Genomic DNA, 25,278 nt, shown 5'->3' with positions numbered 1-25,278 from the left:
TTTTTTCCACTAAGGGTTATTAAGATATTTATAACATTATTGGCGGGCCATACAAAGTTATCAGTTTAAAAATTAGCCTGCTATATTTGGTCAAACATTTAATTAGCTCACCCATTCCCTCGGGAGGGGGATCAGAATACCTCCTGGGTATCCCTGCCTGTCGTAAGAGGCGACTAAAAGGGTTGTGTCAGGAAGGGCATCCGACGTAAAACCATCTTGCCAAAACCATGGTTGCAAAGAACACAAAGCACATACCGGATCGGCCGGGGCCCGGGTTAACAACGTCCGCCATTAGTGCTGTGTCCCAACAGGGTACTAATGGAAATTATGCTACTGTGGGGAAAACTGTAGAGTGGGGGCTACAGAAAAGAAACAAGGTGAAGGGGCCTGGAAGGAATGTTAAGTCAATGAGAGTGGGGAGTTGGAATGTTGGCACCATGACAGGGAGAGGGAGAGAATTGGTTGAAACTATGGCAAGGAGAAAAGTAGAAAAGTGGAGATCTTGTGTGTGCAAGAAACCAAGTGGAAAGGAAACAGCTCAAGACACCTAGGAGAGGGATACAAGATTCTATATGCTGGAAAGAGTACCAAAATGAATGGAGTGGGTGTGATAGTGTGCAAAGACCTAGCAGACAAGATAGTGAGGGTGGTTAGACACTCAGACAGGATTATCAATGTACAGGTGGCTTTTGAGAGTGGGTTATGGAATATCATCTCTGTATATGCACCACAGGTAGGAAGACCACAGGAGGAAAAGGATAGCTTTTTGGAAGATCTCGAAGAAGTGGTTAGCAGAATCCCAGGAAATGAAATGGTGGTAATTGGAGGAGACTTCAATGCACATTTAGGAGAGAAATGCCCAGATTATCCAGATGAACATGGTCAGATTGTGTGAGAAAAGATATGGAGGTATGTGAAGTGAGTGAGGAAGATGTGCTCGACAGAGACAAATGGAGAAGAGCAACCAAAGCAGCTGACCCCAGGACAGTCTGGGACTAAGGCTGTGAAAAAGAAGAAGAAGAAGAAGAAGATTTAATTAGCTCACCCCTAATGTGATGGCTGGAACTGCCTCTCTTTGGTGAGGTTTCCCTTCACCTCCATGAACTGCTTGACTTCATCCCGCAGTTCGTAAAACACAGTATGTTAACACTTTCGCAACGTGTACACTCCCAGCCTGCCTAGCACTGACTGCCCTCTGAGTCACCGCAATACAGGCAGCCGTCGAGAAGCATGCGTGTCTGTCCCGTCATGTACTCGTCTGTGTCCTGTCTGTCCCGTAATGGACGTTCCTTGCTTGTCCCTCACAATTAAGGTTATTATTATGATTCACTTAATATAAATTTATGTTGCTATGAAAAAAGCTCCTAGATTTATTGAATTTCAAGTCCCGCCTGCGTAGGGCTGGGCGATATGGCCAAAAACATTATCACGATAAAACATTTCATATCAGTTGATATCGATAATTATCACGATAAATGTCAAATTCATTAATTTTTTCAAGTTTAAAGGCAGATTTGTTTTCTCCTGAGTGAAAGTTGAAGAAACCAGACAGTTAATTAGTGAATTAAACAACTCTTCATTTTAAGAACACATCACTTGCCAAACAGCAGAAACATTAAACAAATGTGTTAGCTGCCCGGTCTGCAACACGCACGCGCACTCGCGCAGTATGTAGTGCGCATGCGCGTACCACGCGTAAAGCATGAACATTTATCGAACTTTTGTTAAAATTATATCGAGGAAAAGTATATCGCGATAATTATCGTTATCGAATTATCGCCAGGCTCTACGCCTGCGGTTGCCTTGGCAGGGCCAGACCAAATGATTTCCCCACCCCTGCTGTATAGGAACAGAAGCAAGTTTCAGGCCTTTAGAGGTACTCTTATTATTGGAAGAGTATTGCAAGAAACTGTGGAAAACATGATCATGTTAAAGTAAAGAATGTGATTTGCACCAGAAAAAAAGAAAATTGTTGCTATGTAACTGGTACCGTGTCAAAATGTAATGAGATGTGATCATATATACTGTTTTAAGTATGTATATTACTGTAAAGCTTTCTGATTTGTGATGTCCTGTATTTTTTTGTGAAAAGAAAATAAAGTTCTTAAAAAATCTTATTATTGGAGGTAGCTGCGAAGGAACAAGCCGTAAGTTATTTACATACTAAAAAAAGAAGAAAGAAAACAGTCGGAAGATGACTCCACAGCCGAAACGTTGTTTTCTTTCTTTTTTTATCAGCATGGAATAAACATATTACTTGACTCTTTAATTATGCCATTCCAGCCCCATCCTTCACTTGCACAGATTGATAATAGACAAGCCCCACTGTTGGAAACGTTTTACTGCATGTGACGTTCATATCTAGTCAAAATGTTTACCAAATTTGTGAGAATGTTTCTTTTGTGACATGTTGTTATGGAAAGAAAATATATTTTGATTATAAAAAAATATGGACTCCATGTCGCGACATGGGGGGCGGGGATTTTGTCGGTGTATGTCATATCGCGATATGAGGGCCTCATGTCACGACATGGACGCACGCGGAGGGGGGGCATTTGTCATGTCGCGATTTGTGGACTTCGTATTGCGACATAGGGGCAGGGGGTTTTGTCGGGGTATGTTATATCGCGATATATGGACTTAATGTCGCGATAGTGGCGCCATGACAGTGATGCGCCAGTCGCAATGGGTATCGCGATGTGATCGTGATGCACACACTCCTATCGTGACACGCTATCGGAGTCGTGAACGCGCTGGGGATGCCATGACATTCTTTGTCTGCTATTCACTTTTGACCTCAGTGCGACTTAGATTGATAAGTAATTGGAAACCAATGGATGTGTTACTGTATATCCAGCGTGCTCATACAGCATACACGGTTAACCAGGGCTACAGTTTTTGGACCAAGAAGAACATCATCCATCACCTCTGTATCTACTACATGTTCTAGGAACTGCCGATGTGGTACTTTACCCAATCAGAGTGTCGATTCTCACTCTTCACCCAATCGCGGCCCGAACTATTCGGGGGTTTAGCCAATCACGGGTCTGGGAGCTGTTCAAGCTGGCAGCGCCAGGTGGATCGGTGTGTTTACTGTCAATGAGGATATATTTTTAAAATGCTTTACTTATTTGCAAAATAACTACATCGGGTAATTTTTTTAAACGTCTTTATTGATTCACAATGTCTCGTACTCTTAGAAATAAATACATTTTTTATTTGCAATATGACTGTCTCCGCTGCTTTCTGTAATGAATACATGGTATTTGAACAATTTTAATCGTATAATTTAGGTAGGGGAAACACCTTCTGCTTTGTACATCAAAAATGAATAGAAATGTAAAGTCTATGATCATTATGTTATTATGCTTGTGATTTCAATTTTGTTTTTTATTGTTAAATTATATCGATCTTGAAACTAATACCTAAAAATGTGAATGTGCTCTCGTGTTGTACCAGCGGTAATTTGGAAACTGGTGTCTCTTCACCAATGAAAGGGGTAAACAAGCAATACATTTTCGAGAACATGGTTATAAATTTAAAAAAACACCTAACCCAATGAACTAACATAGTAATTCCTTTGTAAATGTAAGACTGCTCATTCGCGTAAAGGCTACAAAGATCAGAATCAGAATCATTTAATCAGAATCAGGAGTTCAAGTACCGAGTTTGTTGGTACCTGTAAACTTCCTTGTAGATAGTCTCGTGATTACCCGAAAAACCAAGGCACTATATCTCGGAAACGAAAGCAGCACGAACGCTACATACAGCGACACAAACCGGCACAGACGCAGCACTAACGATTGCGGTGAGTCTCGTCGTTTGTGCTATTCGACGGGCGGGTGGGCAACTAAATGGAGCAGGACAAGCAAACATGTCTGGGTCATTACATTGCAGACTGCAGAAGACTCGACTTCACCTGGGGATCTAACACAGACACCCATACCTGTGTCTTCAGATGGCAGGTGTGCCCTCACGCTGTATTCTACACCAAAGATAAAAGGACTGTGAGGTCATCGCTTCATGTTTGCCCATAGGACCCCTGTAAATACAAGCACACAGATAATGACAGTTTATTAAAGAATTCAGAAAGATGTTCACTTCTGTTATGTGAAAAAAAAATGTTTCCAATATTGCCGCGGTCCGCAGGTGTGAGACGATGGACTTTCCAGTGTTGCTTCTCGGATATGTTATTGACTACCTGCAACAACCTTGTTCTTTTTCACGTTAACGATTGGACGTTGCATAAAAAGTGCAACAGTGATCTTGTTCTTAAAGTTGCAGATTCAAGCCTTTTTGAACACGTGGCTCGACTGACCGGTCGAATCTTTACACGTCCCTTGGCACGCGTGTTTATTTAAGGTTTATTCTCTTGGTAAGAACATGCAATTGATCGTTAATCTCCGCTTTTTTCCGCTTATAACCGCAACTCATCTGATTAGGGTATGTGATGCTAGTGACAAATACAATTTTCCTGCTCACGCAAACGCACAGAACACACCGATATCAAATGCAAAATCCATCGCCGCCCCCCACCCGGCAAACAGAGGAACACAATTGCAGAACTGGTACTCTCGCACCGGTAACAGACGCTTGAACTCGACAGACGGGGTCACTGGAGGTCAAAGTCACCGTGCCTCGTCACGTGATCACCGGAACAACAAGGCACTATATACCGGGAACGAAAGCAGCAGAAATGCTACTTTCAACAACACAAACCGGCACAAACGCAGCACTAACGATTGAAACCGGTCTGGTTCCTCTACGACTTTGTAGGGGGGCTAAGTAACGTCACACTCCCCCCAAAAATGACGCTATATCTCGGGAAAGAAAGAAGCAGGGAAGAACGTTTCAACGACACAACCCGACACAAACGTAGCACTAACGAATTAGGTGTATTTCATCGTTTGTGCTGTTTTATAAGGAGGCCAACTTCACGGAGCTACTGAACCGTGCTACCTTTTTTATCAATTCTTAAATTTACTGTAAATAATTTATAATTGTTTATAAGAGTTAACAATATACTTTCAGGGATCATTTCTATAGTTTGTGACTTGAGAGATGCTTCAGAGATCCTTTGGGGGGGGGGGGCAAGTTGCTTTACAGCAGCAGTGTTGGTGTTCAGATGGACAGAAGAAAAAAAACGACAGGAACAACAACAATAGACATCCATATTTGCGTAGAAGGTCAAGTGTTAAGTAACGATATGCCTACAGTTATGAATGAGAACTTAAATCTGTTGGTTTGGGAGTTGGGGAGTCAGTGTCTGCTTTCTGATGGGAGTAACTGGAAAGTATTAAACAAGGGGGGTTAAGGATCATCACAGTCAGATGTTGCTTTCCTCAAAACACAAGTAAGATAAGATGGTGGAAAAGGCTGGAAGATCAGCACCGATGACCTTGTGACATACAGTATGTTCACAAGACTGCCCAGCTTGTTCTTGCCTCTCGGATTCAGGTTGCCAAAGCAGCAGGTGGGGGTAAAAGTTAGTACAGATTCAAGGAAGGACCGATAGAACAAATTGACTCGTCGACCTTAAAATACTTAAGCTGTCTTAAGAAAAAATGAACCCATTGAAACTGCTCACCATGACTGGAATTGCTTTCAGGTTTGCTGGGGTGCGCTGCTCGAGGGGTGGAGAGCTAAGACTATACTTTCAGGGATCATTTCTATAGTTTGTGACTTGAGAAATGCGTTTCGAAAGCTTTTGGTCTTGCCAACCACGAGGAGGATCCATAGTGTCTCCTCCTGAGCGTGAAATGGGTCGGGAGTGTTGCTTCAGGGCAGCTGTTCCCGACCATTGATGATCGTTCCTCTCTCTCTCTTGCTGGCTGAGGAAGAGGGAGACACATTCTGAGTGGGTGGCTCTCTTGTACTGGTGTAAAGGAAGAATTTTCACAAGTATCAAGTAAGTCATACTGGTGTCTTTTTTCAAATCGCCAAGGTCTTCTTTTCCTTAATGAAGACAACAACGTTAATATGATGCTGCCCGTTTGTTTGATCAAAGCTGGTTATTTAAGGATGAACTGATAAGTGGTATTTTTTCATCAATCCTCAAGTTTAATGTGAATAATTTCTCATTGTTTCCATTTATTTTAGTACTGGCATGTTTTAGCTATAAACAAGGTTCTTTTTGAGGAGGGTTGTGAGAACGTATCTTGAGAGCCAAGGGGGTGCCGGCTGCAGCAGAGGTTAGAGAGAGAGAGTCTTTATTATCCCTTGGGGAGGGCAAGTTGCTTTACAGCAGCAGTGTTGGTGTTCAGATGGACAGAAGAAAAAAAACGACAGGAACAACAACAATAGACATCCATATTTGCGTAGAAGGTCAAGTGTTAAGTAACGATATGCCTACAGGTATGAATGAGAACTTAAATCTGTTGGTTTGGGAGTTGGGGAGTCGGTGTCTGCTTTCTGATGGGAGTAACTGGAACGTATTAAACAAGGGGGGTGAAGGATCATCACAGTCAGATGTTGCTTTCCTCAAAACACGTGTATGATAAGATGGTGGAAAGGGCTGGAAGATCAGCACCGATGACCTTGTGACATACAGTATGTTCACAAGACTGCCCAGCTTGTTCTTGCCTCTCGGATTCAGGTTGCCAAAGCAGCAGGTGGGGGTAAAAGTTAGTACAGATTCAAGGAAGGACCGATAGAACAAATTGACTCGTCGACCTTAAAATACTTAAGCTGTCTTAAGAAAAAATGAACCCATTGAAACTGCTCACCATGACTGGAATTGCTTTCAGGTTTGCTGGGCTGCGCTGCTCGAGGGGTGGAGAGTTAAGACTATACTTTCAGGGATCATTTCTATAGTTTGTGACTTGAGAAATGCGTTTCGAAAGCTTTTGGTCTCGCCAACCACGAGGAGGATCCATAGTGTCTCCTCCTGAACGCGAAACGGGTCGGGAGTGTTGCTTCAGGGCAGCTGTTCCCGACCATTGATGATCGTTCCTCTCTTTTGCTGGCTGAGGAAGAGGGAGACACATTCTGAGTGGGTGGCTCTCTTGTACTGGTGTAAAGGAAGAATTTTCACAGGTATCAAATAAGTCATACTGGTGTCTTTTTTCAAATCGCCGAGGTCTTCTTTTCTTTAATGAAGACAGCAACGGTAATATGACGCTGCCCGTTTGTTTGATCAAAGCTGTTTATTTAAGGATGAACTGATAAGTGGTATTTTTTCATCAATCCTCAAGTTTAATGTGAATAATTTCTCATTGTTTCCATTTATTTTAGTACTGGCATGTTTTAGCTATAAACAAGGTTCTTTTTGAGGAGGGTTGTGAGAACGTATCTTGAGAGCCAAGGGGGTGCCGGCTGCAGCAGAGGTTAGAGAGAGAGAGAGTCTTTATTATCCCTTGGGGGGGGGCAAGTTTCTTTACAGCAGCAGTGTTGGTGTTCAGATGGACAGAAGAAAAAAAACGACAGGAACAACAACAATAGACATCCATATTTGCGTAGAAGGTCAAGTGTTAAGTAACGATATGCCTACAGGTATGAATGAGAACTTAAATCTGTTGGTTTGGGAGTTGGGGAGTCGGTGTCTGCTTTCTGATGGGAGTAACTGGAAAGTATTAAACAAGGGGGGTGAAGGATCATCACAGTCAGATGTTGCTTTCCTCAAAACACGTGTATGATAAGATGGTGGAAAAGGCTGGAAGATCAGCACCGATGACCTTGTGACATACAGTATGTTCACAAGACTGCCCAGCTTGTTCTTGCCTCTCGGATTCAGGTTGCCAACGCAGCAGGTGTGGGTAAAAGTTAGTACAGATTCAAGGAAGGACCGATAGAACAAATTGACTCGTCGACCTTAAAATACTTAAGCTGTCTTAAGAAAAAATGAACCCATTGAAACTGCTCACCATGACTGGAATTGCTTTCAGGTTTGCTGGGGTGCGCTGCTCGAGGGGTGGAGAGCTAAGACTATACTTTCAGGGATCATTTCTATTGTTTGTGACTTGAGAAATGCGTTTCGAAAGCTTTTGGTCTCGCCAACCACGAGGAGGATCCATAGTGTCTCCTCCTGAGCGTGAAACGGGTCGGGAGTGTTGCTTCAGGGCAGCTGTTCCCGACCATTGATGATCGTTCCTCTCTCTTGCTGGCTGAGGAAGAGGGAGACACATTCTGAGTGGGTGGCTCTCTTGTACTGATGTAAAGGAAGAATTTTCACAAGTATCAAGTAAGTCATACTGGTGTCTTTTTTCAAATCGCCAAGGTCTTCTTTTCTTTAATGAAGACGGCAACGGTAATATGACGCTGCCTGTTTGTTTGATCAAAGCTGGTTATTTAAGGATGAACTAATAAGTGGTATTTTTTCATCAATCCTCAAGTTTAATGTGAATAATTTCTCATTGTTTCCATTTATTTTAGTACTGGCATGTTTTAGCTATAAACAAGGTTCTTTTTGAGGAGGGTTGAGAGAACGTATCTTGAGAGCCAAGGGGGTGCCGGCTGCAGCAGAGGTTAGAGAGAGAGAGAGTCTTTATTATCCCTTGGGGAGGGCAAGTTGCTTTACAGCAGCAGTGTTGGTGTTCAGATGGACAGAAGAAGAAAAACGACAGGAACAACAACAATAGACATCCATATTTGCGTAGAAGGTCAAGTGTTAAGTAACGATATGCCTACAGGTATGAATGAGAACTTAAATCTGTTGGTTTGGGAGTTGGGGAGTCGGTGTCTGCTTTCTGATGGGAGTAACTGGAACGTATTAAACAAGGGGGGTGAAGGATCATCACAGTCAGATGTTGCTTTCCTCAAAACACGTGTATGATAAGATGGTGGAAAGGGCTGGAAGATCAGCACCGATGACCTTGTGACATACAGTATGTTCACAAGACTGCCCAGCTTGTTCTTGCCTCTCGGATTCAGGTTGCCAAAGCAGCAGGTGGGGGTAAAAGTTAGTACAGATTCAAGGAAGGACCGATAGAACAAATTGACTCGTCGACCTTAAAATACTTAAGCTGTCTTAAGAAAAAATGAACCCATTGAAACTGCTCACCATGACTGGAATTGCTTTCAGGTTTGCTGGGCTGCGCTGCTCGAGGGGTGGAGAGCTAAGACTATACTTTCAGGGATCATTTCTATAGTTTGTGACTTGAGAAATGCGTTTCGAAAGCTTTTGGTTTCGCCAACCACGAGGAGGATCCATAGTGTCTCCTCCTGAACGTGAAACGGGTCGGGAGTGTTGTTTCAGGGCAGCTGTTCCTGACCATTGATGATCGTTTCTCTCTCTTGCTGGCTGAGGAAGAGGGAGACACATTCTGAGTGGGTGGCTCTCTTGTACTGGTGGAAAGGAAGAATTTTCACAGGTATCAAGTAAGTCATACTGGTGTCTTTTTTCAAATCGCCGAGGTCTTCTTTTCTTTAATGAAGACAGCAACAGTAATATGACGCTGCCCGTTTGTTTGATCAAAGCTGGTTATTTAAGGATGAACTGATAAGTGGTATTTTTTCATCAATTCTCAAGTTTAATGTGAATAATTTCTCATTGTTTCCATTTATTTTAGTACTGGCATGTTTTAGCTATAAACAAGGTTCTTTTTGAGGAGGGTTGTGAGAACGTATCTTGAGAGCCAAGGGGGTGCCGGCTGCAGCAGAGGTTAGAGAGAGAGAGTCTTTATTATGCCTTGGGGGAGGGGGCAAGTTGCTTTACAGCAGCAGTGTTGGTGTTCAGATGGACAGAAGAAAAAAAACGACAGGAACAACAACAATAGACATCCATATTTGCGTAGAAGGTCAAGTGTTAAGTAACGATATGCCTACAGGTATGAATGAGAACTTAAATCTGTTGGTTTGGGAGTTGGGGAGTCGGTGTCTGCTTTCTGATGGGAGTAACTGGAAAGTATTAAACAAGGGGGGTGAAGGATCATCACAGTCAGATGTTGCTTTCCTCAAAACACGTGTATGATAAGATGGTGGAAAAGGCTGGAAGATCAGCACCGATGACCTTGTGACATACAGTATGTTCACAAGACTGCCCAGCTTGTTCTTGCCTCTAGGATTCAGGTTGCCAAAGCAGCAGGTGGGGGTAAAAGTTAGTACAGATTCAAGGAAGGACCGATAGAACAAATTGACTCGTCGACCTTAAAATACTTAAGCTGTCTTAAGAAAAACTGAACCCATTGAAACTGCTCACCATGACTGGAATTGCTTTCAGGTTTGCTGGGGTGCGCTGCTCGAGGGGTGGAGAGCTAAGACTAAACTTTCAGGGATCATTTCTATAGTTTGTGACTTGAGAAATGCGTTTCAAAAGCTTTTGGTCTCGTCAACCATAAGGAGGATCCATAGTGTCTCCTCCTGAGCGTGAAACGGGTCGGGAGTGTTGCTTCAGGGCAGCTGTTCCTGACCATTGATGATCGTTCCTCTCTCTTGCTGGCTGAGGAAGAGGGAGACACATTCTGAGTGGGTGGATCTCTTGTACTGGTGTAAAGGAAGAATTTTCACAAGTATCGAGTAAGTCATACTGGTGTCTTTTTTCAAATCGCCAAGGTCTTCTATTCTTCAATGAAGACAGCAACGGTAATATGACGCTGCCCGTTTGTTTGATCAAAGCTGGTTATTTAAGGATGAACTGATAAGTGGTATTTTTTCATCAATCCTCAAGTTTAATGTGAATAATTTCTCATTGTTTCCATTTATTTTAGTACTGGCATGTTTTAGCTATAAACAAGGTTCTTTTTGAGGAGGGTTGAGAGAACGTATCTTGAGAGCCAAGGGGGTGCCGGCTGCAGCAGAGGTTAGAGAGAGAGAGTCTTTATTTCCCTTGGGGGGGGCAAGTTGCTTTACAGCAGCAGTGTTGGTGTTCAGATGGACAGAAGAAAAAAAACGACAGGAACAACAACAATAGACATCCATATTTGCGTAGAAGGTCAAGTGTTAAGTAACGATATGCCTACAGGTATGAATGAGAACTTAAATCTGTTGGTTTGGGAGTTGGGGAGTCGGTGTCTGCTTTCTGATGGGAGTAACTGGAAAGTATTAAACAAGGGGGGTGAAGGATCATCACAGTCAGATGTTGCTTTCCTCAAAACACGTGTATGATAAGATGGTGGAAAAGGCTGGAAGATCAGCACCGATGACCTTGTGACATACAGTATGTTCACAAGACTGCCCAGCTTGTTCTTGCCTCTCGGATTCAGGTTGCCAACGCAGCAGGTGTGGGTAAAAGTTAGTACAGATTCAAGGAAGGACCGATAGAACAAATTGACTCGTCGACCTTAAAATACTTAAGCTGTCTTAAGAAAAAATGAACCCATTGAAACTGCTCACCATGACTGGAATTGCTTTCAGGTTTGCTGGGGTGCGCTGCTCGAGGGGTGGAGAGCTAAGACTATACTTTCAGGGATCATTTCTATTGTTTGTGACTTGAGAAATGCGTTTCGAAAGCTTTTGGTCTCGCCAACCACGAGGAGGATCCATAGTGTCTCCTCCTGAGCGTGAAACGGGTCGGGAGTGTTGCTTCAGGGCAGCTGTTCCCGACCATTGATGATCGTTCCTCTCTCTTGCTGGCTGAGGAAGAGAGAGACACATTCTGAGTGGGTGGCTCTCTTGTACTGATGTAAAGGAAGAATTTTCACAAGTATCAAGTAAGTCATACTGGTGTCTTTTTTCAAATCGCCAAGGTCTTCTTTTCTTTAATGAAGACGGCAACGGTAATATGACGCTGCCCGTTTGTTTGATCAAAGCTGGTTATTTAAGGATGAACTGATAAGTGGTATTTTTTCATCAATCCTCAAGTTTAATGTGAATAATTTCTCATTGTTTCCATTTATTTTAGTACTGGCATGTTTTAGCTATAAACAAGGTTCTTTTTGAGGAGGGTTGTGAGAACGTATCTTGAGAGCCAAGGGGGTGCCGGCTGCAGCAGAGGTTAGAGAGAGAGAGAGTCTTTATTATCCCTTGGGGGGGGCAAGTTGCTTTACAGCAGCAGTGTTGGTGTTCAGATGGACAGAAGAAAAAAAACGACAGGAACAACAACAATAGACATCCATATTTGCGTAGAAGGTCAAGTGTTAAGTAACGATATGCCTACAGGTATGAATGAGAACTTAAATCTGTTGGTTTGGGAGTTGGGGAGTCGGTGTCTGCTTTCTGATGGGAGTAACTGGAAAGTATTAAACAAGGGGGGTGAAGGATCATCACAGTCAGATGTTGCTTTCCTCAAAACACGTGTATGATAAGATGGTGGAAAAGGCTGGAAGATCAGCACCGATGACCTTGTGACATACAGTATGTTCACAAGACTGCCCAGCTTGTTCTTGCCTCTCGGATTCAGGTTGCCAAAGCAGCAGGTGGGGGTAAAAGTTAGTACAGATTCAAGGAAGGACCGATAGAACAAATTGACTCGTCGACCTTAAAATACTTAAGCTGTCTTAAGAAAAAATGAACCCATTGAAACTGCTCACCATGACTGGAATTGCTTTCAGGTTTGCTGGGCTGCGCTGCTCGAGGGGTGGAGAGCTAAGACTATACTTTCAGGGATCATTTCTATAGTTTGTGACTTGAGAAATGCGTTTCGAAAGCTTTTGGTCTCGCCAACCACGAGGAGGATCCATAGTGTCTCCTCCTGAACGTGAAACGGGTCGGGAGTGTTGCTTCAGGGCAGCTGTTCCCGACCATTGATGATCGTTTCTCTCTCTTGCTGGCTGAGGAAGAGGGAGACATTCTGAATGGGTGGCTCTCTTGTACTGGTGTAAAGGAAGAATTTTCACAGGTATCAAGTAAGTCATACTGGTGTCTTTTTTCAAATCGCCGAGGTCTTCTTTTCTTTAATGAAGACAGCAACGGTAATATGACGCTGCCCGTTTGTTTGATCAAAGCTGGTTATTTAAGGATGAACTGATAAGTGGTATTTTTTCATCAATCCTCAAGTTTAATGTGAATAATTTCTCATTGTTTCCATTTATTTTAGTACTGGCATGTTTTAGCTATAAACAAGGTTCTTTTTGAGGAGGGTTGTGAGAACGTATCTTGAGAGCGAAGGGGGTGCCGGCTGCAGCAGAGGTTAGAGAGAGAGAGAGTCTTTATTATCCCTTGGGGGGGGCAAGTTGCTTTACAGCAGCAGTGTTGGTGTTCAGATGGACAGAAGAAAAAAAACGACAGGAACAACAACAATAGACATCCATATTTGCGTAGAAGGTCAAGTGTTAAGTAACGATATGCCTACAGGTATGAATGAGAACTTATATCTGTTGGTTTGGGAGTTGGGGAGTCGGTGTCTGCTTTCTGATGGGAGTAACTGGAAAGTATTAAACAAGGGGGGTGAAGGATCATCACAGTCAGATGTTGCTTTCCTCAAAACACGTGTATGATAAGATGGTGGAAAAGGCTGGAAGATCAGCACCGATGACCTTGTGACATACAGTATGTTCACAAGACTGCCCAGCTTGTTCTTGCCTCTCGGATTCAGGTTGCCAAAGCAGCAGGTGGGGGTAAAAGTTAGTACAGATTCAAGGAAGGACCGATAGAACAAATTGACTCGTCGACCTTAAAATACTTAAGCTGTCTTAAGAAAAAATGAAACCATTGAAACTGCTCACCATGACTGGAATTGCTTTCAGGTTTGCTGGGCTGCGCTGCTCGAGGGGTGGAGAGCTAAGACTATACTTTCAGGGATCATTTCTATAGTTTGTGACTTGAGAAATGCGTTTCGAAAGCTTTTGGTCTCGCCAGCCACGAGGAGGATCCATAGTGTCTCCTCCTGAGCGTGAAACGGGTCGGGAGTGTTGCTTCAGGGCAGCTGTTCCCGACCATTGATGATCGTTCCTCTCTCTTGCTGGCTGAGGAAGAGGGAGACACATTCTGAGTGGGTGGCTCTTGTACTGATGTAAAGGAAGAATTTTCACAAGTATCAAGTAAGTCATACTGGTGTCTTTTTTCAAATCGCCAAGGTCTTCTTTTCTTTAATGAAGACGGCAACGGTAATATGACGCTGCCTGTTTGTTTGATCAAAGCTGGTTATTTAAGGATGAACTAATAAGTGGTATTTTTTCATCAATCCTCAAGTTTAATGTGAATAATTTCTCATTGTTTCCATTTATTTTAGTACTGGCATGTTTTAGCTATAAACAAGGTTCTTTTTGAGGAGGGTTGTGAGAACGTATCTTGAGAGCCAAGGGGGTGCCGGCTGCAGCAGAGGTTAGAGAGAGAGAGTCTTTATTATCCCTTGGGGAGGGCAAGTTGCTTTACAGCAGCAGTGTTGGTGTTCAGATGGACAGAAGAAAAAAAACGACAGGAACAACAACAATAGACATCCATATTTGCGTAGAAGGTCAAGTGTTAAGTAACGATATGCCTACAGGTATGAATGAGAACTTAAATCTGTTGGTTTGGGAGTTGGGGAGTCGGTGTCTGCTTTCTGATGGGAGTAACTGGAACGTATTAAACAAGGGGGGTGAAGGATCATCACAGTCAGATGTTGCTTTCCTCAAAACACGTGTATGATAAGATGGTGGAAAGGGCTGGAAGATCAGCACCGATGACCTTGTGACATACAGTATGTTCACAAGACTGCCCAGCTTGTTCTTGCCTCTCGGATTCAGGTTGCCAAAGCAGCAGGTGGGGGTAAAAGTTAGTACAGATTCAAGGAAGGACCGATAGAACAAATTGACTCGTCGACCTTAAAATACTTAAGCTGTCTTAAGAAAAAATGAACCCATTGAAACTGCTCACCATGACTGGAATTGCTTTCAGGTTTGCTGGGCTGCGCTGCTCGAGGGGTGGAGAGTTAAGACTATACTTTCAGGGATCATTTCTATAGTTTGTGACTTGAGAAATGCGTTTCGAAAGCTTTTGGTCTCGCCAACCACGAGGAGGATCCATAGTGTCTCCTCCTGAACGTGAAACGGGTCGGGAGTGTTGCTTCAGGGCAGCTGTTCCCGACCATTGATGATCGTTCCTCTCTTTTGCTGGCTGAGGAAGAGGGAGACACATTCTGAGTGGGTGGCTCTCTTGTACTGGTGTAAAGGAAGAATTTTCACAGGTATCAAATAAGTCATACTGGTGTCTTTTTTCAAATCGCCGAGGTCTTCTTTTCTTTAATGAAGACAGCAACGGTAATATGACGCTGCCCGTTTGTTTGATCAAAGCTGTTTATTTAAGGATGAACTGATAAGTGGTATTTTTTCATCAATCCTCAAGTTTAATGTGAATAATTTCTCATTGTTTCCATTTATTTTAGTACTGGCATGTTTTAGCTATAAACAAGGTTCTTTTTGAGGAGGGTTGTGAGAACGTATCTTGAGAGCCAAGGGGGTGCCGGCTGCAGCAGAGGTTAGAGAGAGAGAGAGTCTTTATTATCCCTTGGGGGGGGGCAAGTTTCTTTACAGCAGCAGTGTTGGTGTTCAGATGGACAGAAGAAAAAAAACGACAGGAACAACAACAATAGACATCCATATTTGCGTAGAAGGTCAAGTGTTAAGTAACGATATGCCTACAGGTATGAATGAGAACTTAAATCTGTTGGTTTGGGAGTTGGGGAGTCGGTGTCTGCTTTCTGATGGGAGTAACTGGAAAGTATTAAACAAGGGGGGTGAAGGATCATCACAGTCAGATGTTGCTTTCCTCAAAACACGTGTATGATAAGATGGTGGAAAAGGCTGGAAGATCAGCACCGATGACCTTGTGACATACAGTATGTTCACAAGACTGCCCAGCTTGTTCTTGCCTCTCGGATTCAGGTTGCCAACGCAGCAGGTGTGGGTAAAAGTTAGTACAGATTCAAGGAAGGACCGATAGAACAAATTGACTCGTCGACCTTAAAATACTTAAGCTGTCTTAAGAAAAACTGAACCCATTGAAACTGCTCACCATGACTGGAATTGCTTTCAGGTTTGCTGGGGTGCGCTGCTCGAGGGGTGGAGAGCTAAGACTATACTTTCAGGGATCATTTCTATTGTTTGTGACTTGAGAAATGCGTTTCGAAAGCTTTTGGTCTCGCCAACCACGAGGAGGATCCATAGTGTCTCCTCCTGAGCGTGAAACGGGTCGGGAGTGTTGCTTCAGGGCAGCTGTTCCCGACCATTGATGATCGTTCCTCTCTCTTGCTGGCTGAGGAAGAGGGAGACACATTCTGAGTGGGTGGCTCTTGTACTGATGTAAAGGAAGAATTTTCACAAGTATCAAGTAAGTCATACTGGTGTCTTTTTTCAAATCGCCAAGGTCTTCTTTTCTTTAATGAAGACGGCAACGGTAATATGACGCTGCCTGTTTGTTTGATCAAAGCTGGTTATTTAAGGATGAACTAATAAGTGGTATTTTTTCATCAATCCTCAAGTTTAATGTGAATAATTTCTCATTGTTTCCATTTATTTTAGTACTGGCATGTTTTAGCTATAAACAAGGTTCTTTTTGAGGAGGGTTGAGAGAACGTATCTTGAGAGCCAAGGGGGTGCCGGCTGCAGCAGAGGTTAGAGAGAGAGAGAGTCTTTATTATCCCTTGGGGAGGGCAAGTTGCTTTACAGCAGCAGTGTTGGTGTTCAGATGGACAGAAGAAGAAAAACGACAGGAACAACAACAATAGACATCCATATTTGCGTAGAAGGTCAAGTGTTAAGTAACGATATGCCTACAGGTATGAATGAGAACTTAAATCTGTTGGTTTGGGAGTTGGGGAGTCGGTGTCTGCTTTCTGATGGGAGTAACTGGAACGTATTAAACAAGGGGGGTGAAGGATCATCACAGTCAGATGTTGCTTTCCTCAAAACACGTGTATGATAAGATGGTGGAAAGGGCTGGAAGATCAGCACCGATGACCTTGTGACATACAGTATGTTCACAAGACTGCCCAGCTTGTTCTTGCCTCTCGGATTCAGGTTGCCAAAGCAGCAGGTGGGGGTAAAAGTTAGTACAGATTCAAGGAAGGACCGATAGAACAAATTGACTCGTCGACCTTAAAATACTTAAGCTGTCTTAAGAAAAAATGAACCCATTGAAACTGCTCACCATGACTGGAATTGCTTTCAGGTTTGCTGGGCTGCGCTGCTCGAGGGGTGGAGAGCTAAGACTATACTTTCAGGGATCATTTCTATAGTTTGTGACTTGAGAAATGCGTTTCGAAAGCTTTTGGTTTCGCCAACCACGAGGAGGATCCATAGTGTCTCCTCCTGAACGTGAAACGGGTCGGGAGTGTTGTTTCAGGGCAGCTGTTCCTGACCATTGATGATCGTTTCTCTCTCTTGCTGGCTGAGGAAGAGGGAGACACATTCTGAGTGGGTGGCTCTCTTGTACTGGTGGAAAGGAAGAATTTTCACAGGTATCAAGTAAGTCATAATGGTGTCTTTTTTCAAATCGCCGAGGTCTTCTTTTCTTTAATGAAGACAGCAACAGTAATATGACGCTGCCCGTTTGTTTGATCAAAGCTGGTTATTTAAGGATGAACTGATAAGTGGTATTTTTTCATCAATTCTCAAGTTTAATGTGAATAATTTCTCATTGTTTCCATTTATTTTAGTACTGGCATGTTTTAGCTATAAACAAGGTTCTTTTTGAGGAGGGTTGTGAGAACGTATCTTGAGAGCCAAGGGGGTGCCGGCTGCAGCAGAGGTTAGAGAGAGAGAGTCTTTATTATGCCTTGGGGGAGGGGGCAAGTTGCTTTACAGCAGCAGTGTTGGTGTTCAGATGGACAGAAGAAAAAAAACGACAGGAACAACAACAATAGACATCCATATTTGCGTAGAAGGTCAAGTGTTAAGTAACGATATGCCTACAGGTATGAATGAGAACTTAAATCTGTTGGTTTGGGAGTTGGGGAGTCGGTGTCTGCTTTCTGATGGGAGTAACTGGAAAGTATTAAACAAGGGGGGTGAAGGATCATCACAGTCAGATGTTGCTTTCCTCAAAACACGTGTATGATAAGATGGTGGAAAAGGCTGGAAGATCAGCACCGATGACCTTGTGACATACAGTATGTTCACAAGACTGCCCAGCTTGTTCTTGCCTCTAGGATTCAGGTTGCCAAAGCAGCAGGTGGGGGTAAAAGTTAGTACAGATTCAAGGAAGGACCGATAGAACAAATTGACTCGTCGACCTTAAAATACTTAAGCTGTCTTAAGAAAAACTGAACCCATTGAAACTGCTCACCATGACTGGAATTGCTTTCAGGTTTGCTGGGGTGCGCTGCTCGAGGGGTGGAGAGCTAAGACTAAACTTTCAGGGATCATTTCTATAGTTTGTGACTTGAGAAATGCGTTTCAAAAGCTTTTGGTCTCGTCAACCATAAGGAGGATCCATAGTGTCTCCTCCTGAGCGTGAAACGGGTCGGGAGTGTTGCTTCAGGGCAGCTGTTCCTGACCATTGATGATCGTTCCTCTCTCTTGCTGGCTGAGGAAGAGGGAGACACATTCTGAGTGGGTGGATCTCTTGTACTGGTGTAAAGGAAGAATTTTCACAAGTATCGAGTAAGTCATACTGGTGTCTTTTTTCAAATCGCCAAGGTCTTCTATTCTTCAATGAAGACAGCAACGGTAATATGACGCTGCCCGTTTGTTTGATCAAAGCTGGTTATTTAAGGATGAACTGATAAGTGGTATTTTTTCATCAATCCTCAAGTTTAATGTGAATAATTTCTCATTGTTTCCATTTATTTTAGTACTGGCATGTTTTAGCTATAAACAAGGTTCTTTTTGAGGAGGGTTGAGAGAACGTATCTTGAGAGCCAAGGGGGTGCCGGCTGCAGCAGAGGTTAGAGAGAGAGAGTCTTTATTTCCCTTGGGGGGGGCAAGTTGCTTTACAGCAGCAGTGTTGGTGTTCAGATGGACAGAAGAAAAAAAACGACAGGAACAACAACAATAGACATCCATATTTGCGTAGAAGGTCAAGTGTTAAGTAACGATATGCCTACAGGTATGAATGAGAACTTAAATCTGTTGGTTTGGGAGTTGGGGAGTCGGTGTCTGCTTTCTGATGGGAGTAACTGGAAAGTATTAAACAAGGGGGGTGAAGGATCATCACAGTCAGATGTTGCTTTCCTCAAAACACGTGTATGATAAGATGGTGGAAAAGGCTGGAAGATCAGCACCGATGACCTTGTGACATACAGTATGTTCACAAGACTGCCCAGCTTGTTCTTGCCTCTCGGATTCAGGTTGCCAACGCAGCAGGTGTGGGTAAAAGTTAGTACAGATTCAAGGAAGGACCGATAGAACAAATTGACTCGTCGACCTTAAAATACTTAAGCTGTCTTAAGAAAAAATGAACCCATTGAAACTGCTCACCATGACTGGAATTGCTTTCAGGTTTGCTGGGGTGCGCTGCTCGAGGGGTGGAGAGCTAAGACTATACTTTCAGGGATCATTTCTATTGTTTGTGACTTGAGAAATGCGTTTCGAAAGCTTTTGGTCTCGCCAACCACGAGGAGGATCCATAGTGTCTCCTCCTGAGCGTGAAACGGGTCGGGAGTGTTGCTTCAGGGCAGCTGTTCCCGACCATTGATGATCGTTCCTCTCTCTTGCTGGCTGAGGAAGAGAGAGACACATTCTGAGTGGGTGGCTCTCTTGTACTGATGTAAAGGAAGAATTTTCACAAGTATCAAGTAAGTCATACTGGTGTCTTTTTTCAAATCGCCAAGGTCTTCTTTTCTTTAATGAAGACGGCAACGGTAATATGACGCTGCCCGTTTGTTTGATCAAAGCTGGTTATTTAAGGATGAACTGATAAGTGGTATTTTTTCATCAATCCTCAAGTTTAATGTGAATAATTTCTCATTGTTTCCATTTATTTTAGTACTGGCATGTTTTAGCTATAAACAAGGTTCTTTTTGAGGAGGGTTGAGAGAACGTATCTTGAGAGCCAAGGGGGTGCCGGCTGCAGCAGAGGTTAGAGAGAGAGAGAGTCTTTATTATCCCTTGGGGAGGGCAAGTTGCTTTACAGCAGCAGTGTTGGTGTTCAGATGGACAGAAGAAGAAAAACGACAGGAACAACAACAATAGACATCCATATTTGCGTAGAAGGTCAAGTGTTAAGTAACGATATGCCTACAGGTATGAATGAGAACTTAAATCTGTTGGTTTGGGAGTTGGGGAGTCGGTGTCTGCTTTCTGATGGGAGTAACTGGAACGTATTAAACAAGGGGGGTGAAGGATCATCACAGTCAGATGTTGCTTTCCTCAAAACACGTGTATGATAAGATGGTGGAAAGGGCTGGAAGATCAGCACCGATGACCTTGTGACATACAGTATGTTCACAAGACTGCCCAGCTTGTTCTTGCCTCTCGGATTCAGGTTGCCAAAGCAGCAGGTGGGGGTAAAAGTTAGTACAGATTCAAGGAAGGACCGATAGAACAAATTGACTCGTCGACCTTAAAATACTTAAGCTGTCTTAAGAAAAAATGAACCCATTGAAACTGCTCACCATGACTGGAATTGCTTTCAGGTTTGCTGGGCTGCGCTGCTCGAGGGGTGGAGAGCTAAGACTATACTTTCAGGGATCATTTCTATAGTTTGTGACTTGAGAAATGCGTTTCGAAAGCTTTTGGTTTCGCCAACCACGAGGAGGATCCATAGTGTCTCCTCCTGAACGTGAAACGGGTCGGGAGTGTTGTTTCAGGGCAGCTGTTCCTGACCATTGATGATCGTTTCTCTCTCTTGCTGGCTGAGGAAGAGGGAGACACATTCTGAGTGGGTGGCTCTCTTGTACTGGTGGAAAAGAAGAATTTTCACAGGTATCAAGTAAGTCATACTGGTGTCTTTTTTCATATCGCCAAGGTCTTCTTTTCTTTAATGAAGACAGCAACAGTAATATGACGCTGCCCGTTTGTTTGATCAAAGCTGGTTATTTAAGGATGAACTGATAAGTGGTATTTTTTCATCAATTCTCAAGTTTAATGTGAATAATTTCTCATTGTTTCCATTTATTTTAGTACTGGCATGTTTTAGCTATAAACAAGGTTCTTTTTGAGGAGGGTTGTGAGAACGTATCTTGAGAGCCAAGGGGGTGCCGGCTGCAGCAGAGGTTAGAGAGAGAGAGTCTTTATTATGCCTTGGGGGAGGGGGCAAGTTGCTTTACAGCAGCAGTGTTGGTGTTCAGATGGACAGAAGAAAAAAAACGACAGGAACAACAACAATAGACATCCATATTTGCGTAGAAGGTCAAGTGTTAAGTAACGATATGCCTACAGGTATGAATGAGAACTTAAATCTGTTGGTTTGGGAGTTGGGGAGTCGGTGTCTGCTTTCTGATGGGAGTAACTGGAAAGTATTAAACAAGGGGGGTGAAGGATCATCACAGTCAGATGTTGCTTTCCTCAAAACACGTGTATGATAAGATGGTGGAAAAGGCTGGAAGATCAGCACCGATGACCTTGTGACATACAGTATGTTCACAAGACTGCCCAGCTTGTTCTTGCCTCTCGGATTCAGGTTGCCAAAGCAGCAGGTGGGGGTAAAAGTTAGTACAGATTCAAGGAAGGACCGATAGAACAAATTGACTCGTCGACCTTAAAATACTTAAGCTGTCTTAAGAAAAACTGAACCCATTGAAACTGCTCACCATGACTGGAATTGCTTTCAGGTTTGCTGGGGTGCGCTGCTCGAGGGGTGGAGAGCTAAGACTAAACTTTCAGGGATCATTTCTATAGTTTGTGACTTGAGAAATGCGTTTCAAAAGCTTTTGGTCTCGTCAACCATAAGGAGGATCCATAGTGTCTCCTCCTGAGCGTGAAACGGGTCGGGAGTGTTGCTTCAGGGCAGCTGTTCCTGACCATTGATGATCGTTCCTCTCTCTTGCTGGCTGAGGAAGAGGGAGACACATTCTGAGTGGGTGGATCTCTTGTACTGGTGTAAAGGAAGAATTTTCACAAGTATCGAGTAAGTCATACTGGTGTCTTTTTTCAAATCGCCAAGGTCTTCTATTCTTCAATGAAGACAGCAACGGTAATATGACGCTGCCCGTTTGTTTGATCAAAGCTGGTTATTTAAGGATGAACTGATAAGTGGTATTTTTTCATCAATCCTCAAGTTTAATGTGAATAATTTCTCATTGTTTCCATTTATTTTAGTACTGGCATGTTTTAGCTATAAACAAGGTTCTTTTTGAGGAGGGTTGAGAGAACGTATCTTGAGAGCCAAGGGGGTGCCGGCTGCAGCAGAGGTTAGAGAGAGAGAGTCTTTATTTCCCTTGGGGGGGGCAAGTTGCTTTACAGCAGCAGTGTTGGTGTTCAGATGGACAGAAGAAAAAAAACGACAGGAACAACAACAATAGACATCCATATTTGCGTAGAAGGTCAAGTGTTAAGTAACGATATGCCTACAGGTATGAATGAGAACTTAAATCTGTTGGTTTGGGAGTTGGGGAGTCGGTGTCTGCTTTCTGATGGGAGTAACTGGAAAGTATTAAACAAGGGGGGTGAAGGATCATCACAGTCAGATGTTGCTTTCCTCAAAACACGTGTATGATAAGATGGTGGAAAAGGCTGGAAGATCAGCACCGATGACCTTGTGACATACAGTATGTTCACAAGACTGCCCAGCTTGTTCTTGCCTCTCGGATTCAGGTTGCCAAAGCAGCAGGTGGGGGTAAAAGTTAGTACAGATTCAAGGAAGGACCGATAGAACAAATTGACTCGTCGACCTTAAAATACTTAAGCTGTCTTAAGAAAAAATGAACCCATTGAAACTGCTCACCATGACTGGAATTGCTTTCAGGTTTGCTGGGCTGCGCTGCTCGAGGGGTGGAGAGCTAAGACTATACTTTCAGGGATCATTTCTATAGTTTGTGACTTGAGAAATGCGTTTCGAAAGCTTTTGGTCTCGCCAACCATGAGGAGGATCCATAGTGTCTCCTCCTGAACGTGAAACGGGCCGGGAGTGTTGTTTCAGGGCAGCTGTTCCTGACCATTGATGATCGTTTCTCTCTCTTGCTGGCTGAGGAAGAGGGAGACACATTCTGAGTGGGTGGATCTCTTGTACTGGTGTAAAGGAAGAATTTTCACAAGTATCGAGTAAGTCATACTGGTGTCTTTTTTCAAATCGCCAAGGTCTTCTTTTCTTCAATGAAGACAGCAACGGTAATATGACGCTGCCCGTTTGTTTGATCAAAGCTGGTTCTTTAAGGATGAACTGATAAGTGGTATTTTTTCATCAATCCTCAAGTTTAATGTGAATAATTTCTCATTGTTTCCATTTATTTTAGTACTGGCATGTTTTAGCTATAAACAAGGTTCTTTTTGAGGAGGGTTGTGAGAACGTATCTTGAGAGCCAAGGGGGTGCCGGCTGCAGCAGAGGTTAGAGAGAGAGAGTCTTTATTTCCCTTTGGGGGGGGGCAAGTTGCTTTACAGCAGCAGTGTTGGTGTTCAGATGGACAGAAGAAAAAAAACGACAGGAACAACAACAATAGACATCCATATTTGCGTAGAAGGTCAAGTGTTAAGTAACGATATGCCTACAGGTATGAATGAGAACTTAAATCTGTTGGTTTGGGAGTTGGGGAGTCGGTGTCTGCTTTCTGATGGGAGTAACTGGAAAGTATTAAACAAGGGGGGTGAAGGATCATCACAGTCAGATGTTGCTTTCCTCAAAACACGTGTATGATAAGATGGTGGAAAAGGCTGGAAGATCAGCACCGATGACCTTGTGACATACAGTATGTTCACAAGACTGCCCAGCTTGTTCTTGCCTCTCGGATTCAGGTTGCCAAAGCAGCAGGTGGGGGTAAAAGTTAGTACAGATTCAAGGAAGGACCGATAGAACAAATTGACTCGTCGACCTTAAAATACTTAAGCTGTCTTAAGAAAAAATGAACCCATTGAAACTGCTCACCATGACTGGAATTGCTTTCAGGTTTGCTGGGGTGCGCTGCTCGAGGGGTGGAGAGCTAAGACTATACTTTCAGGGATCATTTCTATAGTTTGTGACTTGAGAAATGCGTTTCGAAAGCTTTTGGTCTCGCCAACCACGAGGAGGATCCATAGTGTCTCCTCCTGAGCGTGAAACGGGTCGGGAGTGTTGCTTCAGGGCAGCTGTTCCCGACCATTGATGATCGTTCCTCTCTCTTGCTGGCTGAGGAAGAGGGAGACACATTCTGAGTGGGTGGCTGTCTTGTACTGGTGTAAAGGAAGAATTTTCACAAGTATCAAGTAAGTCATACTGGTGTCTTTTTTCAAATCGCCAAGGTCTTCTTTTCTTTAATGAAGACAGCAACGGTAATATGACGCTGCCCGTTTGTTTGATCAAAGCTGGTTATTTAAGGATGAACTGATAAGTGGTATTTTTTCATCAATCCTCAAGTTTAATGTGAATAATTTCTCATTGTTTCCATTTATTTTAGTACTGGCATGTTTTAGCTATAAACAAGGTTCTTTTTGAGGAGGGTTGTGAGAACGTATCTTGAGAGCCAAGGGGGTGCCGGCTGCAGCAGAGGTTAGAGAGAGAGAGTCTTTATTATCCCTTGGGGGGGGCAAGTTGCTTTACAGCAGCAGTGTTGGTGTTCAGATGGACAGAAGAAAAAAAACGACAGGAACAACAACAATAGACATCCATATTTGCGTAGAAGGTCAAGTGTTAAGTAACGATATGCCTACAGGTTTGAATGAGAACTTAAATCTGTTGGTTTGGGAGTTGGGGAGTCGGTGTCTGCTTTCTGATATGAGTAACTGGAAAGTATTAAACAAGGGGGGTGAAGGATCATCACAGTCAGATGTTGCTTTCCTCAAAACACGTGTATGATAAGATGGTGGAAAAGGCTGGAAGATCAGCACCGATGACCTTGTGACATACAGTATGTTCACAAGACTGCCCAGCTTGTTCTTGCCTCTCGGATTCAGGTTGCCAAAGCAGCAGGTGGGGGTAAAAGTTAGTACAGATTCAAGGAAGGACCGATAGAACAAATTGACTCGTCGACCTTAAAATACTTAAGCTGTCTTAAGAAAAAATGAACCCATTGAAACTGCTCACCATGACTGGAATTGCTTTCAGGTTTGCTGGGGTGCGCTGCTCGAGGGGTGGAGAGCTAAGACTATACTTTCAGGGATCATTTCTATAGTTTGTGACTTGAGAAATGCGTTTCGAAAGCTTTTGGTCTCGCCAACCACGAGGAGGATCCATAGTGTCTCCTCCTGAGCGTGAAACGGGTCGGGAGTGTTGCTTCAGGGCAGCTGTTCCCGACCATTGATGATCGTTCCTCTCTCTTGCTGGCTGAGGAAGAGGGAGACACATTCTGAGTGGGTGGCTCTCTTGTACTGGTGTAAAGGAAGAATTTTCACAAGTATCAAGTAAGTCATACTGGTGTCTTTTTTCAATTCGCCAAGGTCTTCTTTTCTTTAATGAAGACAGCAACGGTAATATGA

The 25,278-nt window shown here is 43.4% G+C and overlaps 18 non-coding genes and 1 pseudogene across 18 annotated transcripts; all 19 read left to right on the top strand.

Moving 5' to 3' along the window:
- The first annotated feature begins 5,015 nt into the window (after nucleotides 1-5,015).
- Nucleotides 5,016-5,110, top strand: LOC148659087 (small nucleolar RNA U3; annotated as a pseudogene).
- Nucleotides 5,111-5,644: 534 nt separating this feature from the next.
- LOC148659086 (small nucleolar RNA U3) lies at nucleotides 5,645-5,862 on the top strand. The gene has a single exon (XR_015940626.1). It is a non-coding gene; the product is annotated as a small nucleolar RNA U3 (small nucleolar RNA).
- A 920-nt stretch (nucleotides 5,863-6,782) lies between these two features.
- Nucleotides 6,783-6,996, top strand: LOC148659085 (small nucleolar RNA U3). The gene has a single exon (XR_015940635.1). It is a non-coding gene; the product is annotated as a small nucleolar RNA U3 (small nucleolar RNA).
- A 923-nt stretch (nucleotides 6,997-7,919) lies between these two features.
- Nucleotides 7,920-8,133, top strand: LOC148659084 (small nucleolar RNA U3). The gene has a single exon (XR_015940643.1). It is a non-coding gene; the product is annotated as a small nucleolar RNA U3 (small nucleolar RNA).
- A 922-nt stretch (nucleotides 8,134-9,055) lies between these two features.
- Nucleotides 9,056-9,269, top strand: LOC148659083 (small nucleolar RNA U3). The gene has a single exon (XR_015940630.1). It is a non-coding gene; the product is annotated as a small nucleolar RNA U3 (small nucleolar RNA).
- Nucleotides 9,270-10,192: 923 nt separating this feature from the next.
- Nucleotides 10,193-10,406, top strand: LOC148659082 (small nucleolar RNA U3). The gene has a single exon (XR_015940638.1). It is a non-coding gene; the product is annotated as a small nucleolar RNA U3 (small nucleolar RNA).
- Nucleotides 10,407-11,325: 919 nt separating this feature from the next.
- On the top strand, nucleotides 11,326-11,539 carry LOC148659081 (small nucleolar RNA U3). The gene has a single exon (XR_015940647.1). It is a non-coding gene; the product is annotated as a small nucleolar RNA U3 (small nucleolar RNA).
- A 922-nt stretch (nucleotides 11,540-12,461) lies between these two features.
- Nucleotides 12,462-12,673, top strand: LOC148659080 (small nucleolar RNA U3). Its single transcript, XR_015940648.1, has one exon. It is a non-coding gene; the product is annotated as a small nucleolar RNA U3 (small nucleolar RNA).
- Nucleotides 12,674-13,595: 922 nt separating this feature from the next.
- LOC148659079 (small nucleolar RNA U3) lies at nucleotides 13,596-13,809 on the top strand. Its single transcript, XR_015940624.1, has one exon. It is a non-coding gene; the product is annotated as a small nucleolar RNA U3 (small nucleolar RNA).
- Nucleotides 13,810-14,727: 918 nt separating this feature from the next.
- Nucleotides 14,728-14,941, top strand: LOC148659078 (small nucleolar RNA U3). The gene has a single exon (XR_015940627.1). It is a non-coding gene; the product is annotated as a small nucleolar RNA U3 (small nucleolar RNA).
- Nucleotides 14,942-15,864: 923 nt separating this feature from the next.
- On the top strand, nucleotides 15,865-16,078 carry LOC148659077 (small nucleolar RNA U3). Its single transcript, XR_015940642.1, has one exon. It is a non-coding gene; the product is annotated as a small nucleolar RNA U3 (small nucleolar RNA).
- Nucleotides 16,079-16,998: 920 nt separating this feature from the next.
- Nucleotides 16,999-17,212, top strand: LOC148659076 (small nucleolar RNA U3). Its single transcript, XR_015940629.1, has one exon. It is a non-coding gene; the product is annotated as a small nucleolar RNA U3 (small nucleolar RNA).
- A 923-nt stretch (nucleotides 17,213-18,135) lies between these two features.
- On the top strand, nucleotides 18,136-18,349 carry LOC148659075 (small nucleolar RNA U3). The gene has a single exon (XR_015940637.1). It is a non-coding gene; the product is annotated as a small nucleolar RNA U3 (small nucleolar RNA).
- A 919-nt stretch (nucleotides 18,350-19,268) lies between these two features.
- Nucleotides 19,269-19,482, top strand: LOC148659074 (small nucleolar RNA U3). Its single transcript, XR_015940646.1, has one exon. It is a non-coding gene; the product is annotated as a small nucleolar RNA U3 (small nucleolar RNA).
- Nucleotides 19,483-20,404: 922 nt separating this feature from the next.
- On the top strand, nucleotides 20,405-20,618 carry LOC148659073 (small nucleolar RNA U3). Its single transcript, XR_015940628.1, has one exon. It is a non-coding gene; the product is annotated as a small nucleolar RNA U3 (small nucleolar RNA).
- Nucleotides 20,619-21,541: 923 nt separating this feature from the next.
- LOC148659072 (small nucleolar RNA U3) lies at nucleotides 21,542-21,755 on the top strand. The gene has a single exon (XR_015940636.1). It is a non-coding gene; the product is annotated as a small nucleolar RNA U3 (small nucleolar RNA).
- Nucleotides 21,756-22,674: 919 nt separating this feature from the next.
- Nucleotides 22,675-22,888, top strand: LOC148659071 (small nucleolar RNA U3). The gene has a single exon (XR_015940644.1). It is a non-coding gene; the product is annotated as a small nucleolar RNA U3 (small nucleolar RNA).
- A 921-nt stretch (nucleotides 22,889-23,809) lies between these two features.
- LOC148659070 (small nucleolar RNA U3) lies at nucleotides 23,810-24,023 on the top strand. The gene has a single exon (XR_015940615.1). It is a non-coding gene; the product is annotated as a small nucleolar RNA U3 (small nucleolar RNA).
- Nucleotides 24,024-24,943: 920 nt separating this feature from the next.
- Nucleotides 24,944-25,157, top strand: LOC148659069 (small nucleolar RNA U3). Its single transcript, XR_015940614.1, has one exon. It is a non-coding gene; the product is annotated as a small nucleolar RNA U3 (small nucleolar RNA).
- Nucleotides 25,158-25,278: the final 121 nt, after the last annotated feature.

This window comes from Lepisosteus platostomus, chromosome 7 (genome assembly GCF_059453375.1).
Source record: "Lepisosteus platostomus isolate fLepPlt1 chromosome 7, fLepPlt1.hap1, whole genome shotgun sequence".
In the NCBI taxonomy this organism is placed as follows: Eukaryota; Metazoa; Chordata; class Actinopteri; order Semionotiformes; family Lepisosteidae; genus Lepisosteus; species Lepisosteus platostomus.
Note: the sequence above shows the minus strand (reverse complement) of the source record. Positions and strands in the feature narration are given on the sequence as shown.